Source organism: Pteronotus mesoamericanus, unplaced genomic scaffold (assembly GCF_021234165.1).
Source record: "Pteronotus mesoamericanus isolate MK-2021 breed Mesoamerican mustached bat unplaced genomic scaffold, CSHL_Meso_final contig_25, whole genome shotgun sequence".
In the NCBI taxonomy this organism is placed as follows: Eukaryota; Metazoa; Chordata; class Mammalia; order Chiroptera; family Mormoopidae; genus Pteronotus; species Pteronotus mesoamericanus.
Window position 1 is genome coordinate 29,177,548 of NW_026555105.1, and position 16,083 is coordinate 29,193,630.

Below are 16,083 nucleotides of genomic sequence, written 5' to 3' on the forward strand. Positions count from 1 at the left end.
GGCGGAGATGTGGAAAGGGCTAGCCCCCGCACCAAGGTGCAGTGGCTGAGAAGCTGGAGAGATATCACAGCTGCAAAGCTCCCTCCCCCCAGGAGCTTGGGATCTCAACCCCACGTAGGGATCCTCAGTCCTGAGCAACAGAAACAGGAAGAGGAGCCTGCCTAGCACCTGGTAGTGAAAATCAGTGGGGATTCAGTCCATCTGGGAGTTACAGACACCACCTTCTCAGGGACATGCTTTCCTATTGTTACGGCACCAGTCTAGGGAGTGCACTTCCTGGTCCCTGACTACTGGTGAGGCCACTCTGCTATGCTTGGTCCAGCAGAGGGATCTGCTGGCTGCACACAGCAGTGACTTTTGGAGACCTCTTTTTCTGGGGAGGCTCTTGGTGGAGACTTAGACAATGACTGAACTGTGTAGCTTTGGAAAGAGGACTAGTTTCCTCTACTTCAAGCGCACAGCTGGTACGTGGCTCTCCCCCTACACACGCACCTGTTGAATCACTTGGCCGGCCCCATCCTGCTGAGTTCAGCTGTGCAAGAGGACCAGAGTGCTGCACACAGCTGGAATGTTGGAGCATGTCTCTCAGGGAAGTTTTTGTTTGGGAACCACATGGGCGGGTGTGAGGAGTGTGGCTACATTGCGGAGGGGCAACTCTTATCTCCCTGTGAGCTCAGCCCACACAACCCCAGGAAGGGGAAGAATTGCCTGCCTTTCTTCTACGGGCTTGCAGGCACCACTCTCAATGGGAAACTGCTTGGATCAGCCCTGCCAAGTCCTGGATACCACACACTGCTGAGCTCAGTTCCGCAGGAGGAGAGGAGAGTGGCTCATACCTGGGATATTCAAAGTGTGAGACCTTTGGAGGCTCTTGTCAGGGAATGGGACAAAGTACTTGGCCCCCTCCTGCAGGCTGGGCTGGCATCACCCTAAATGGAAGACTCTTTTGATCTGTTGCACTGAGCCAGTGGCTCCGTCCTACTGAAATTGCTCCTGCAGAAGGGATAATTGGCTACATACAACCTGAACCTGTGGCACACCCCTCCTGGGGGAATTAGAGTTGGAGACTCTGGCAGAGACTGAGTGGTTCGTCTCTGGAGTAGGGACCACTTTGCCCTCTGAATGCCTGATTGTGTGAAGTGAGGGATCACTATCCCTGGCCTCCCAACCCCAGTTGCTCTGCTATACCAAGCTCACAACCTGTGAAAGCGTCTGTGGGGTGCAGCTAGTCTGGGGCCATTCTACAGGAAAACCTGGCAACCTCAGGGGGAAGCAGAGTAGCTGACTGGTGGAGGGGGACCTCAGGGAGCCTCAGTCCTTTTACAGATCTGCCCCAAGTTCTAAGCTGGAGGAAGCTGACCCTTATACACAGATTGACCCCTCCCATGCAAACCCAGGCCCAGTAGACACAGTCACAAACAGTGAACAGCAAGGTAGCTGCAGACAGGTAGACCAAGGCTGGTTACACAAAATGTTTGACATAGACCTGTACCTGAATTATGTCTTCTTGGACTTGGAACCAATACAACCACTGGTGGGCTTCAGAGCACACCACAACTTGACCCAACTAGCCACACAAGCGACATACTCAATGGGGGATTCTTGCAGGCACCAGACCCTGCTGGGAACAACTCTGCCTTGGGGGGCAGCCCCTGTACAGCATCTCATATGCAGTGATTGAGGTTTACCCTTAAGTCACCCACCTTGAACGGTTAATTCATCCCCGAAAGGGCCAATAGCATCCAAGATCAACTACAACAGGAAGGTACACATAACCCACAGGAAACATTCCTGGAGCATGGAGCTCAGGTGATCTGGAAGATTGCACTGCTAAGCCCAACAAGACACTTTAATCATAAAGCCATCATACCAAGTTTGGGAGTCATAGCAGATCTGCCTAAGGCACAGAGACAAAATGGGGAGGAAAGAAATATGCCCCAAATGAAGGAACAAGAGAAATCCCCAGAAAAAGAATTAAATGAAATGGAAGCAACCAAAATACCAGATGGAGGTTTTAAAACAATGATTATAAGGATGCTCAAAGACCTTAGGGGAAGAATGGATGATCTCAGCAAGGACATAAAGAGATAGTAAGCACTAAAAAGGACATAGAAACCATAGGAAAGAACCAGTCAGAAATGAAAAACACAGTATCTGAAATGAAGAATACACCAGAAGGAATCAACAGGAGGTTACATGAAGCAGAAGATTGAATCAGTGGTTTAGAGGACAAGATAACAATAAGCACTCAAGCAGAGCATGAAAAAAAAGGGGGGGAGGGAAAGAGTTTTTAAAAATGAGAAAAGTCTAAGAGACCTCTGGGACAACATCAATTATAATAACATCTGCATCATAGTGGTACCAGAAGAAGAGTGAGCAAGGGATAGAGAACTTGTCTGAAAAAATAATAACGGAAAACTTCCTAACCTGATGAAAGAAAAAGTTACACAAGTTTGGGAAGCACAGATAATCCCAATCAAGATGAATACAAAGAGGCCCACACCAAGACACATCATAATTATAATGATGAAGATTAAATAGAAAGAAAGAATCTTAAAACCAGCAAGAGAAAAGCAATTGGTTAGCAACAATGGAGCTCCCATAAGGCTGTCAGCTGATTTCTCAACAGAAACACTTCAGGCCAGAAGGGATTGACATGAAATATTCAAAGTGATGAAAAGCAAGGAACCACAACCAAAACTATTCTATCAAACAAGGCTGTCATTTAAAATTGAAGGCAAAATAAAGAGCTTCCCAGACAAAAAAAAAAACAAAGAACAAAAACTAAAGGATTCTATTACCACCAAACCAGCATTGCAAAAAATGTTAAAGGTCCTATTTTAATAATGGGAAACACAAAGAGAAATTCAAAGAAAGCAGAACATAGATATAGAGAATAAAATGGCAATAAGTAAGTACCAATCAATAATAACTTAAAATATAAAAGGATTTAAGTGCTCCAATCAAAAGACATAGTGTAGCTGACTGGATAAGATAACATGACCCATATGCAAGTGTATGCTGTCTACAAAAGACCCACCTCAGAACAAAAGATACACACAACTGAAAGTAAAGGGATAGAAAAAGAATACTGCATGCAAATGAAAATTAAAAGAAAACTAGGGTAATAATACTTATATCTAACAAAATAGACTTCAAAACAAAGGCCATAACAAGAGAAAAAGAAGGTCACTAAATAATGCTAAAGTGATTGACCCAATAAGAGGACATAACTCTTGTAAGCATATGCACCCAACATAGGAGAAACTAAATATATGATGAAAATCTTGGTGCATATTAGGGAGAGGTTAATAGCAATACAGTATAGTAGGAGATTTTAATACCCCACTGTCATCAATGGATAGATCATACAGACCAAAAAATAAGCAAGGCAACAGAATCCTTAAACGACACACTGGATGTGATGTATTTAATTGCTATTTATAGAACTCTTCATCCCAAAGCAGCAGAATATACATTCTTCTCAAGTGCACATGAACAGTCTCCAAGATGGACTACATGTTAGGAAACAAAATAAGTCTTAACAAAATCAAGAAGATTAAAATCATATAAGCATCTTCTCTAGCCACAGTGATATGAAACTAGAAATCCACTACAGCAACAACAACAACAACAAAAGAACCCTGAAAAGCATTCAAACACATGGAGGTTAAATAACATGTTATTAAACAATGAATGGGTTAACAATGATATTGAGAACAAATAAAAAATTACCTAGAAACAAATGAAAATGAACATATAACAACCCAAAATCTATGGGACACAGCCAAAGCAGTCCTAAGATGGAAGTTCATAACATTACAGGCCTACCTCAAGAACCAAGAAAAATCTCAAATAAACAATCTAACCCTACACCTAAAAGAAGTAGCAGAAAAACAACAAAGCCCAGAATATGTAGAAGGAAGGAAATAAGATCAGGGTCGAAATAAAGGACAGAGACTTAAAAAACAGTACAAAAGATCAGTGAAATCAATAGCTAGTTCTTTGAAAAGGTAAACAAGATCGATATGCCTTTAACCAGGCTTACCAAGAAAAAAAGAGAGAAACCAAATTTTTTAAGAATCAGAAATGAAAGAGGAGAAATAACAATTGATGTCAATAGAAATACAAAGAATTATTTAAAAAAATACTGTGAACAGCTATATGCCAAAAAATTTGACAACCTGGGCAAAATGGATAAATTCCTAGAAACATGCAATCTTTCAATACTGAATCAGGAAGAATCAGAAAACCTGAATAAGCTATTATGACAAATGAAACTAAAGCAGTAATAAAAAATCTCTCAGCAAGAAAAGTCCCTGATGGGATGGCTTCACAGGAAAATTTTACTAAATATTCAGCAAAGAATTAACACCTGTCTTCAAAATATTCCAAAAAAATCAATAGGACAGAAAACTTGCAAGCTTTTTTGCAAGGCCAGCTTTATCCTAATTCCAAAACCCGGTAAAGATACTACAAAGAAAAGTATAGGCCAATATCCCTGATGAATGTATATGCTAAAATCCTCAACAAAATTTAGCAAACTGGATCCAGCAATACATTATAAAGATACATCATGATCAAGTGGGATTTATTTCAGGGATGCAAAGTTGGTACAATATTTGCAAATCCATAAACACAACACATCCCATAACCAGAATGAAGGATAAAAATCACATCATTGTACAATAGATGCAGAAAAAGCATGTGATAAAAATCCAGCGCCCATTTATGATAAAAACTCTCAACAAAGTGAGACTAGAAGAATTAAACTTCAATGTAATAAAGGCTATATATGACAAACCTACAGCCAACATCAAATTCAATGAGCAAAGTCTTAAAGTGTTTCCATTAAGATCAGGAACAACACAGGGATGCCCACTTTTACCACCCTTGTTCACCATAGTATTGGAAGTCCTGGCAACAGCCCTCAGACAAGAAAAAAAATAAAAGGTATACAAATTGGAAACAAGGAAGTAAAACTGTCATTATTCAGAGATGACATGATATTGTACATAGAAAACCCTAAAGGCCACCAAAAAACTACTTTATCTAATAAAAGAATTTGGCAAAGTAGCGGTATACAAAATTAATATTCAGAAATCAGTGACATTGTTATATACCAATAATTAACTATTAGAGAAATTAAGGAAACAACCCCATTTACTATTGCAAAAAAAGAAATTACCTAGGAATAAATTTAATCGAGGTAAAAGATCTGTTCTCTGAAAATTATAGGACATTGAAAGAAATTGAGGGAGGTACAAATAAATGGAAGCATATACCATGTTCATGGAGTGGAATAATTAATATCATTAAAATGTCCTTACTACCCAAAGCAATCTGTATGTTCAGTGCGATTCCTATTAAAATATTATACCAGTGGCATATTTCACAGTTCTCGAACAAATATTCCAAAAGTTTATATGGAACCAAAGTCAACTCCCAATTGCCTTAACAATGTTGAGAAAGGACAAAGTTGGAGGTATGACAATACTTGATAGAAAAGTATATACAAGACCATTGTAATCAAAACAACCTAGTACTGGCATAAGAACAGGTGTATAAATCACTGGATCAGAACAGAGAGCCCAGAAATAAACTCATGCCTTTACGGTCAATTAATATTTGACAAAGGAGACAAAAAACATGCAATGGAGTCAAGACAGTCTATTCAATAAATGGTGTTGGGGAAATTGGACAGGTACATACAGCAAATTGAAACTAGACCATCAGCTTACATCATACACAAGAATAAACTCAAAATGGATAAAAGACTTAAATATGTCATGAAACCATAAAAATCCTAGAAGATAACAGTAAAATCTCAGATATCTCTCAGAGCAGAAATTTTGCTGTTATGTCTCATATACAAGGGAAACAGGAAAATCAACACATGGGACTACATCTAACTAAAAAACTTTTGAACAGCAAAAGAAACCATCAACAAAATGGGAAGGTAACCCAATATATGGGAGAACATATTCTTCCATGATACACCTGATAAGGGGTTAATCTCCAAAATATATAAAGATTCATACAGTTTAACACCAGGAAGATAAACAGTCCAATTAAAAAAATGGGCAAAATACCTGAATAGACACTTCTCCAAAGATAACACTACAGGTGGCCAATAAACATGAAAGGATGGTCAATGTCACTAATTATCAGATAAATGCAAGTTAAAATCACAATGAGGTATCACCTCACAGCTTCCAGAATGGCTATCCTCAATAAATCAAAAAGGTACAAGTACTGGTAAGAATGTGGAGGAAAGAGAACCCTAGTGCCCTATTAGGGGGAAGTTAGACTGGTTCAGACATTGTGGAAAACAGTGTGGAGTTTCCTCAAAAAATTAAAAATGTAATTGCCTTTAGACCTAGTGATCCCACTTCTGGAAATGTAACCTAAGAATCCTGAAACACTAATTTGAAAGAATACATGCATCCCTGTGTTCATTGCAGCATTATTTACAATACCCAAGATACTGAAACAGCCTAAGTGCCCATCAATAAATGACTGGATTAAAAAGCTGTGGTACATTTACACATTAGAATACTGCACAGGCCCTAAAAAGATGAAGGAAACCTTACCTTTCCTATGGTATGAGGTCTGTCCGGAAAAATTCCAGCCATTGTTAATAAAACGAGAACAGTTTGCACAACAGCGATGTAACCTGGCAGCCAAGGAAAGTGGACTGGAATGTACATGCGTGAACAATAACGACTTCACTGTAGTCAGTGGGGGGGTATATCCCACTAGGTGGGCATATGTACTGTGGCTGTCACATTCAGAATGATTGAGTGAGTAGAGCAACAAATCTGCATAAAGTTTTGCATTAAGCTTGAACATCCCTTTGCAGAAACTCTTTGGATGATTTAGAAGGCTTTTGGGGATGATGCAATGGGTGCAGCACTAATAAAAGTGTGGCACAAACACTTCAAAGATGGTCAGAAACTGTTGAAAGTGATCCACGATCTGGACGGCCTTCAGCAAGCAGAACACCTGAGAATGTTGAATATGTACAGGCTGCAACCAACAAAGTTCGGCAACTGACAGCGCGAGAACTAGGAGCTGATCTAGGGATTCCAAAAACTGTGTCCAAGATTTTGATGCAGGATCATGGCATGGAACATGCCATTGCAAAATTTGTTCCGTGGCTTCTACTACTAGAGCAGAAGGAACATCATGCTGCAGTTCAGACTGCATGATTCAGACTGCTACCAATGAGCCAGATTTCCTCAAGAAGGTCATACTGGAGATGAATCAGGGATCTATGGCTGTGATCCAGAAATGGAGACCCAGTTAATTAACTTGTGTTTTTTGATTGCGAAGGTGCCTACTTCAAAGTGGACTGAAGTGAGATTGCCCTATATACAGTGTTTCTAAATGTCTCTGTTTTTCATAGTGCATGGCTGAATACTTTCTGGGCAGACCTCATATGCTTGCACCTTGAGATTATTATGCTAAGTGAAATAAACCAGTCAGAAAAGCAAATACCACATGATTTCACTTACATGTGGAATTTAATGAAGAAAATAAGCTGGCGAACAAAACAGAAACAGAAGCATGGATACATGGAACCGGCTGACAGCTGTCAGGGGGGAAGGGGAGGGGACTCAATGAAAGAAGGTGGTGGGCTTAGAAAAAGCATGCAAACATAACACACAGACACAGACAACACTGTGGTGATAGTTAGAGGGAAAGTCATATAAGGGCTAGGTGGAGGTGGGCAGAGTGGGGGAGATGGGCTTAGAAAGAGCCTTTGCTTGGGGTGGTGGGCACACAATGCTGTATGGCTATATGCAGATGATGTTTTGTTGAGTTGTATGCCTGAGGCCTGTATGGGTCTTTTGAACTAATATCATCCCACTAAATTTGGTTTAAAAAAAAAAAAAAAAAAAAAGTAGCAGGCTGCTGTCATCCACGAATCCCCATCTTGAAATCCTCTACCCAAAAGATTCTTCTTTTTAGCTGTTTGTATTGTAATTTTTTATTTGCTGGGTTTTGACATTTCCTGTCCATGTCTGTATATGGCAGTTAGCACTCTTATTTACACCTCTTGTTTCCCACCCACTCACATAGAAACATCCCCCCATGTCCTGCACTGTATCATAGTGTTTAGTTAAAGCTGTCTTTAATGTTCGTGTCAGCTTGCTGCTTTCTGGGCTGGTTGCATTTGGGGCTCAGTGCACAGACGTCACCCTCGATATATTTTCACCCCTCTCCCATGTAAGATCCTCTTTCTTATATTACTGTTTCCACTCTCTGGTTTATTCTTTTGTTTCATAGACCATACTTCTAGTAACTTCCTGAGAAAGGAAAGTGGATATAGAGAGTAAGGACTTGGGGGTCTTGTGGTAAATGCCTCCTGCCAGCATTCCTACAGATGAGCATCAAAAGAGTCTCACTGTCCACTGATGTCCTTTCTCTTACTTATTGCTGTGTATGCTAGATGCTAGCTGATCCTGTCTGTTCTAACCTATATTTAGAGCCTTGTCTTTCCCACCATCCCTTTCACATGTTTCAATATTGTCATGTGCTTTTACACCTCTGCATTGGTTCATGCTGTTCCCTCAGACTGGAGGGCTCTTCTCCAATTTTCTATTGAGTAGAATTCTAGTCATCGAACTGTCTGTTCAGATGATAAAATTATAGCTGGGAAAGAACATTATTTTTACTTTTGTTTAGCAAAGCACGAAATGACAGTTTTCAAGTAGGTGTTGTGGCAAATAGGATTTGGTTTTGTCAACTGCCTTGATTCTTTTTGGAATGAATGGTGTATAATTCTTTAGCACACACAGTTTAATATGTTTCCTCAGAAGATAACTTCAGAGAAGCAGGTAATTTTAGAAACGGTAAGCAAACTGACATGCCAGCTGTCTGAAATGTATCTTTAAGATTGCCATTCAGGTATTGTTTTCATCAATTTTTTTTAATCTCCTGATATGTTTTTAGTAAGCCTCTGTGTTAGTTTTCTAGGCTGTCATAACAAATTACTAAAAATCACTCAGGTAGGTGAAAACAACAGAAGCTTATTCTCCCTCAGTTCTGGGATCCAGAAGTCTGAAATCAAGTCTGAAGTTGTCAGAGCCATCCCTGCTCTTTTGGAAGAAGCATGGATGAACCTGTTCTTTGTATCTGCCAGTTTCTGGTGGGTTCCAGTTTCCTTGTCATGTGATTACATCCCTCTGCTTTGTCTCTACATCACCTCATCTCTGTCTGTCTTCTCCTCTGTGTGCTTTATACAAGGACACTTAAGATTGGATTAGAGCCCATCTAGATAATCTGGGATGATCTCTTTATTTCAGGATCCTTAATAACATCTGCAAAGACCTTCTTTTTAAATAGGATAACATTCACAGGGTCTGGAAATAAAAACATGTACCTTGGGGGCTACCACTGAGATCTGAAAGGTGCAGAGAGGATTAGGCAAATGACTAGTTTTACGCTTTACCAACCAGAAATGGTTCGAGCAGACTTTTAGTGTGCAAGTTGCTTTATGATACACATACAAACCCTTGGTAAAGCCCAATGTTGAACTCGCAATCAAATCCTCTCAATTTAATCCATATGAACCCCTTTGCTTCTTGCCCTAAAAATTTATTCCATCCCCTTTTATGAGGTGCAAAGCAAATGGAAGGTATTCTTTCAGACTTTGGAAATGCTTTATTGCTATCATTTGTGTTAGGGTTCTTGATTACACTGAAAACTATTTCTTTAGGATATTCTTATAAGGCCCTCTTGCATTCAGGTAATAATGAATAATAATTTGCAAATCCAAAACTGTCACCTCAATTAGAGGTTCTAATCCAAGGTTTCTTTACAGTGCAGTGTGCTTTAGACAAATTGTTATTACAAATAAAGGACCTAAATGTGTCAGTTATTTCTTTACTAGGGGAAAAAAGTGATTAACACTCATTGAAGACTGTGTCCATTAATATAATACTCCTTTTTATTTGCATTTCATCCTGCATTTTCATGGGGTGGGGGTGGGGGTGGAAGGACAGCTGGTACCTCTGTAATGGTACGTAATCTCCAGCCTGCCTTAACTGCACACTCCCGGGAGTGGGTTACCGATGTCATTCCCTGTCTTTCATGTTCCAGTTAAAAAAAAATGTTGACAAATCTGGTGTTCTACCTTTCCCAAGTAATTAATCATTATGAGTTTTGTGCATTCATTTATCAAGGAAGAATAGAATTGATTATATTTTCAACTTTAGAAACTAATTTAAAAATAGCTTTAAGTTCTTAGAAAATAATTCAAAATGTGCTAAGATATTCTTCAACTTTGTACTATTCTCACAATTTTCCTGAACTTTGAAATTATTTCATAACAGAAGAGCATGAAAGCAATTTTTAAACACTTTGTGCTCATTACAAGAACTGGGCCCTTCATGGGAACATGATTTAGTTTCATAAATAGCATCATTTTTGAAATGTAATTAATTTTCATGGTGAGATTGAATCATTCAAGTGTGATTTGTACTTTCCATAGTCACTCATCCTACTGCCCCTCTATTTTCCTCTCCTTCATCTGATACTCAGGAGTAATAACAAAAGTACCAACTAACATTTATGAAGTAGAAAATTATTTTACTTAGGTTACCCAAGAGAGATAAGGAGCTTGTAGACTAAGCTTCATTGGCCTTGCTATATTTGTGGATTTTTTTTTTTTCCTTTCTAAAAAACTCCTAAGAATGTGTATTATTTTACCTGACTAGGTCTTTGGAGTGAGCCCTCTTGTCTCCTTATATACCAAGACAAGGGATGAGAGCCTGGACTTGACAGTCCAATTTGAAGACCCAGAAGAGAAAACCCTTGAATCCACATGAAGACCCATATCCAACTGAGGTAGCTGGCCAGTTTTTGCCCACCTAGTCATGTTGCTCAGGGCTGACATGTTTGACTGGTCATGTTAGATGTTTTTGCAATTTGGGACTTTCCTTGTAAACATAGATGCAGACATTTCAGACACACACACACTATGTGACCAAATGCAACCCAGTTCATATTCAAGGCTCTTAGAAACTTTTGGAGCTTTTCTTTATGTACCTGACTTACAAACATGGTAGTATTTATTATTTCATTTGGACCTGTGCAAGGAAAATACAAGGTCTGTCCAGAAGGTATCCAACCATGTAATATTAAAAATAGAGACACTTGTTGAAGAAGATACAAGAAACACTGTACATGGGACAGTGACACCTCTGTCCCCTTCAAAGTAGGCACCTTGGGACCTCACATAGTTCTCCCAATCACCATCAGCTGCCCTGTCATATTTTCCTGAATCCATCCACGGTCTGAAATCTTTTCCCTTTCAAAGGTGATTTTAGTTTTGGAAAAAGCCAGAAGTTACAGGGCACCAAATCTGGGCCGTAGCAGGGCTGAGTTACCTGGGTAATTTAATGTTTCGCAAAAAAACTCTGCGCAAGATGTGGATGCGTGAGTGGTCATATTGTCATGATGAAGCTGCCAATCACCAGTTGCCTATAGCCGTGGCCTTCTGAATCATCCAAATAGTTTCTACCTTATTGGAAAATTTGATGCAGATTCATTGCTCTACTCACACAATCATTTTGAATACGACAGCCACACAGTACACATGCTCACTCAATGGTGTCTCCTACCTCCACTGACTAGTACAGTGAAGTTGTCATTATTCACCTATGTGCATTCGAGTCCACTCTCCTTGACTGCCAGGTTACATTGATGTTGTACAAACTGTTCTTGTATTAACAATGACTGGACTTTTTCCTGACAGACTACTATAAGCCCAATTTAGGAGGAATAGGTAGATGTAATTTTCTTGTCATGCTAATACATTGAGATACTGAATTCTTACATTTCAATTGTATGTTTCATTCTTCAGCACTGCAGTAAAGAAAGATAACATAAATAGCTTGTTCAGAAGTGATACTGATAACTCACTTTTTTTAAATCCTTGTTTTGTTAGAATTTCATATCACTAGGAAAGGAGGAACACCAAAATCACTGAAAATTCAAGGACTCTTTCCCATAATTGCTATCATGTTAAATATTCTTTTCAATTCTAGTCCACCTGGATATAAACTGACTTCAGCTTTGGCAATATTCTCAATGCCAGGAGAATTTCATGAGTTCCAGACGCCATTTGGGTCTCTGCCCTCAGAAGAGATTGGCAGTTGTTTTATTTCTCTGCCAATGGAGAAACCTAAGACTATGTGCATTTTATAGAGCTCATGCCTACAGAGCAGCATTTGGAAAGTTGACTAGCAGTGTGAAGACTAGTTCTCTCTGTTACAATCTTGCTTCCTATGCAGTACTCAGTCAGCCATAGAGTATAGTGCTTATTGTAAGTTTTGGGAATCCTTATTGGAGAGCCAGTTATGAAGAAGCTGAGACACTTGTCAACTTAATATTTAATTTAAGGAAAGCTACTTTAAAAAAACAAAAGATATGTTTAAAAGCTTTGCAGGAGGATGAGTAAAGACTGTTTTTGGAAACAAAAATAGTGTAGAAAGGCTTTCCTATGTAACCCTAGACTCAGAGGCAAAATAGTCTTGGAGGTACTCTTTGGAGATTTGAAACACAGTAAGTACTGCAGTGGTTGGTACTTTGTTTTATCGGTTAGTCTTTATGTTTCTGATATAAGCTTATGTGTTTAGATGTTTCAGTGAATCTGCGCTTTTTTCTTTGCAAGGTCTATTTACACATTTGGAAATACCTATGTACATAGTACCCTGGGTATTTTGTGGCTTTGAAGTTTTGATTTCCCTCTGAAGTGCCACCATGACATTAATCTTTGATGAATTGAAGAGGATCAGAATGTAGAAGAAAATGATTACCAGTGGTTAATAACATCCTGGCATTTAGGAATTTGGGAAGAGTGCCCATTTCCATGAAGGAGTCTGAGGGCTCATGTGTTAAGAACCTTCGTGACCACAAGTAAATTGAGAAATAGATTTCAGAATCAGTTTTGATTAAAATGGGAATTTGAGCCTGCTGCTGAGAAGCAACCATCTTGCTATAAATTATTTATAAATATGCATATTACATGAGCATAAGTGTTTGATATAGAGGCTATGAGCCTTTTTCCATCTTACTTCAAAAACTGATTTGATTAGGAAGAGAAAATCATTAATTTTCTTATTAAAACAAAACTTTTAAAGGAGAATGTTTAAGTACCTGAAGTTACTTTAAGGTAGAAAATAAAGAACAGTTACTAATAATTTCCCAAGAACCAGTGTTGCACTGGATTCTACATTAAAGGAAAACTGTAGAGCCCTGATTAACGCCGTTTATCATGTTAGATGCATGTTGAGATTTTTTTTACAGTGAATACATCAGTGTCTTTAGAGCATATATTGATGTCATCCTCAGCTTTAAACACATATTTAGGTTTATTCTTGGCTAAGTAGGTTTTATCATGTCTCTTTTTAGACTGCACATGAGAGTCCACTGAGCAATGTGATATGAAGATGGAGGGACTTACTAAACATGTATCAGGCAGACACCCAGCTTATGGTTTGACTCCTTTTCTGGAGTCAGACTCCCCACCCCTGGCTGATATATCACATTATTGGATCAGACCTTCACCCCACCTCCTGCTTGCTCTTTTTAGAGAAGTTCAGATTCATTTGGGAAATTGGATGTTTAGACTGAGAGATACAGAGACTGTTTCACAAATACTTGAGAAAATGGTAGATGATGTATTCTCTGTTTTCATTGTACAATTTGATATGTAGCTTACAGTTCAACATTATGTGTTTATGTCCTGTGTGTTCTTTTTTATTTTTGCCTCCTCGATCTGACATGGACTGAAAGAAATGGGTTCCATCCTCTATGACTCTTGCGTTCCTCTTGTTGTTTTTAAACATTTTTTTCTTGACCTGTACGCAGAAAACTATACAACACTGAAAAAACAAATTAAGGAAGACACAAATAAATGGAAGCATATACCATGTTCATGGATTGGAAGAATTAATATCATCAAAATGTCCATACTACCCAAAGCAATTTATAGATTCAACGCAATCCCTATTAAAATACCAATGATGTATTACACAGATGTAGAACAAACATTTAAAAAAAATTATATGTAACCATAAACAACCCCGAATAGCTGCAGCAATTTTGAGAAAGAAGAACAAAGTAGGATGGATCACAATACCTGATATCAAACTCTATTACAAAGCCAATATAATCAGAACATTCTGGTACTGGCATAAGAACAGATCCATAGATTAATGGAACAGAATAGAGAGCCCAGAAATAAACCCATGTCTCTATGGTCAATTAATATTTGACAAAGGTGGCAGAAGCATAAAATGGAATAAAAATAGCCTCTTCAACAAATGGGGTTGGGAGAGCTGGGCAGCTACATGCAAAAAATTGAAATTTGACCACTGACTTACACCATAACACAAAAATAAACTCAAGATGGATAAAAGACTTAAATATAAGTTGCAACACCATAAAAGTCCTGGAGCAGAACATAGGCAGGAAACTCTCAGATATCCCACGCAGCAGTATTTTCACCCCTATGTCCCCTAGAGTAAGGGACATAAAGGAAAGAATAAACAAATGGGGCTTCATTAAAATAAGAAGCTTCTGCACAGCTAAAGAAAACATCAGCAAAATGAAAAGGGAACCAACCGTATGGGAAAATATATTTGCCAGTGATACCTCAGACAGGGATTTGATCTCCAAAATATATAAAGAACTCACAGACTCCACCCCAGGAAGTCAAACAATCTAATTAAAAAATGGGCAAAGGACCTGAACAGACACTTCTCCAGGGAGGACATACACAGGACCCAGAGACACATGAAAGGATGCTCATCATCACTAGCCATCAGAGAAATGCAAATGAAAACCACACTGAGATACCACTTCACACTGGTCAGAATGGCCATAATAAACAAATAAACAGCAAGTGCTGGCAAGGCTGTGGAGAAAAGGGAATCCTAGTACACTGTTGGTGGGAATGCAGACTGGTGCAGCCACTGTGAAAAACAATGGAATTTCCTCAAAAAGCGAAAAATGAAACTGCCTTTTGACCCAGTGATTCCCCTGCTGGGACTATACCCTAAGAATCCCAAAACGCCAATTCAAAAGAACCTGTGCACCCCAGTGTTCACAGCAGCACAGTTAACAATAGCCAAGTGCTGGAAGCAACCTAAGTGTCCATCAATAAATGAGTGAATGAAAAAACTATGGTACATTTACACAATGGAATACTATGCAGCAGAAAGAAAAAAAGAGCTACTACCCTTTATGACAGCATGGGTGGAACTGGAAAGCATTATGCTCAGTGAAATAAGCCAGGGGATGAAAGACAAATACCATATGATGTCACCTATAAGTGGAACCTAATCAACAAAACAAACAAGCAAAGGAAAATATAACCAGCAACATTTAAAGGAAAAAGAAACCAACAGTAATGAGAGGGAAGGAGGGATGGGGGTAACAGGGAAGAGTATGGGAAGGGACAGATCAAGGAACATGTGTAAAGGACCCAAGGACAAAGCCAAAGTAGGGAAGGATTGAGGGTGAGAGGTGGGGGTGGGTGGGGCAGGGGAAAATGGTGGTGGGAAAATGGAGACAAATATACTTAAATGATAAAAAAAATTAAAAATACAATTTTTTCTATTCAATAAATACTTATTGCTTGCTTCCCATGTATCAAGAACAGTTCTCAGCTGTGGGAACACAATTCTGAATAAGACCAGCAAGGTCCCTGGTCTCAGAAAGGTGACTTTTTGATCAGGAGATGACATACTACACAGGAAAGAAGCAAGATAATTTCAGATACTGAGGAGTAAGATGAATAAAATAAAAGGTGGTAATTTGATGACTAGTGACTGGAGGAGGTTCCATTTCAGAAACGATGGTCAGAGAGCTTCTCTGAAGGAATAGCATTCAAGTTGAACTCCAAGTCACTTACATGAATAAAAACCAAAATAAATGGACAAACAAAATTGAAACAGGCTTATAGATACAGAGAGCAATGTGATGGCCACCAGATGGAAGGGGCGTTAGTAGGGATGAGTAAAAAAGGTGAATGAATTAAGAAATACAAATTGGCAGTTATAGTCACTG

The 16,083-nt window shown here is 38.9% G+C and overlaps 1 protein-coding gene across 2 annotated transcripts in view; it reads left to right on the forward strand.

The window, feature by feature from the left end:
- SLX4IP (SLX4 interacting protein) overlaps window positions 1–16,083 on the forward strand; it is a 210,141-nt gene that overhangs the window by 92,796 nt on the left and 101,262 nt on the right. The gene's annotated exons all lie outside the window — the stretch shown is intronic.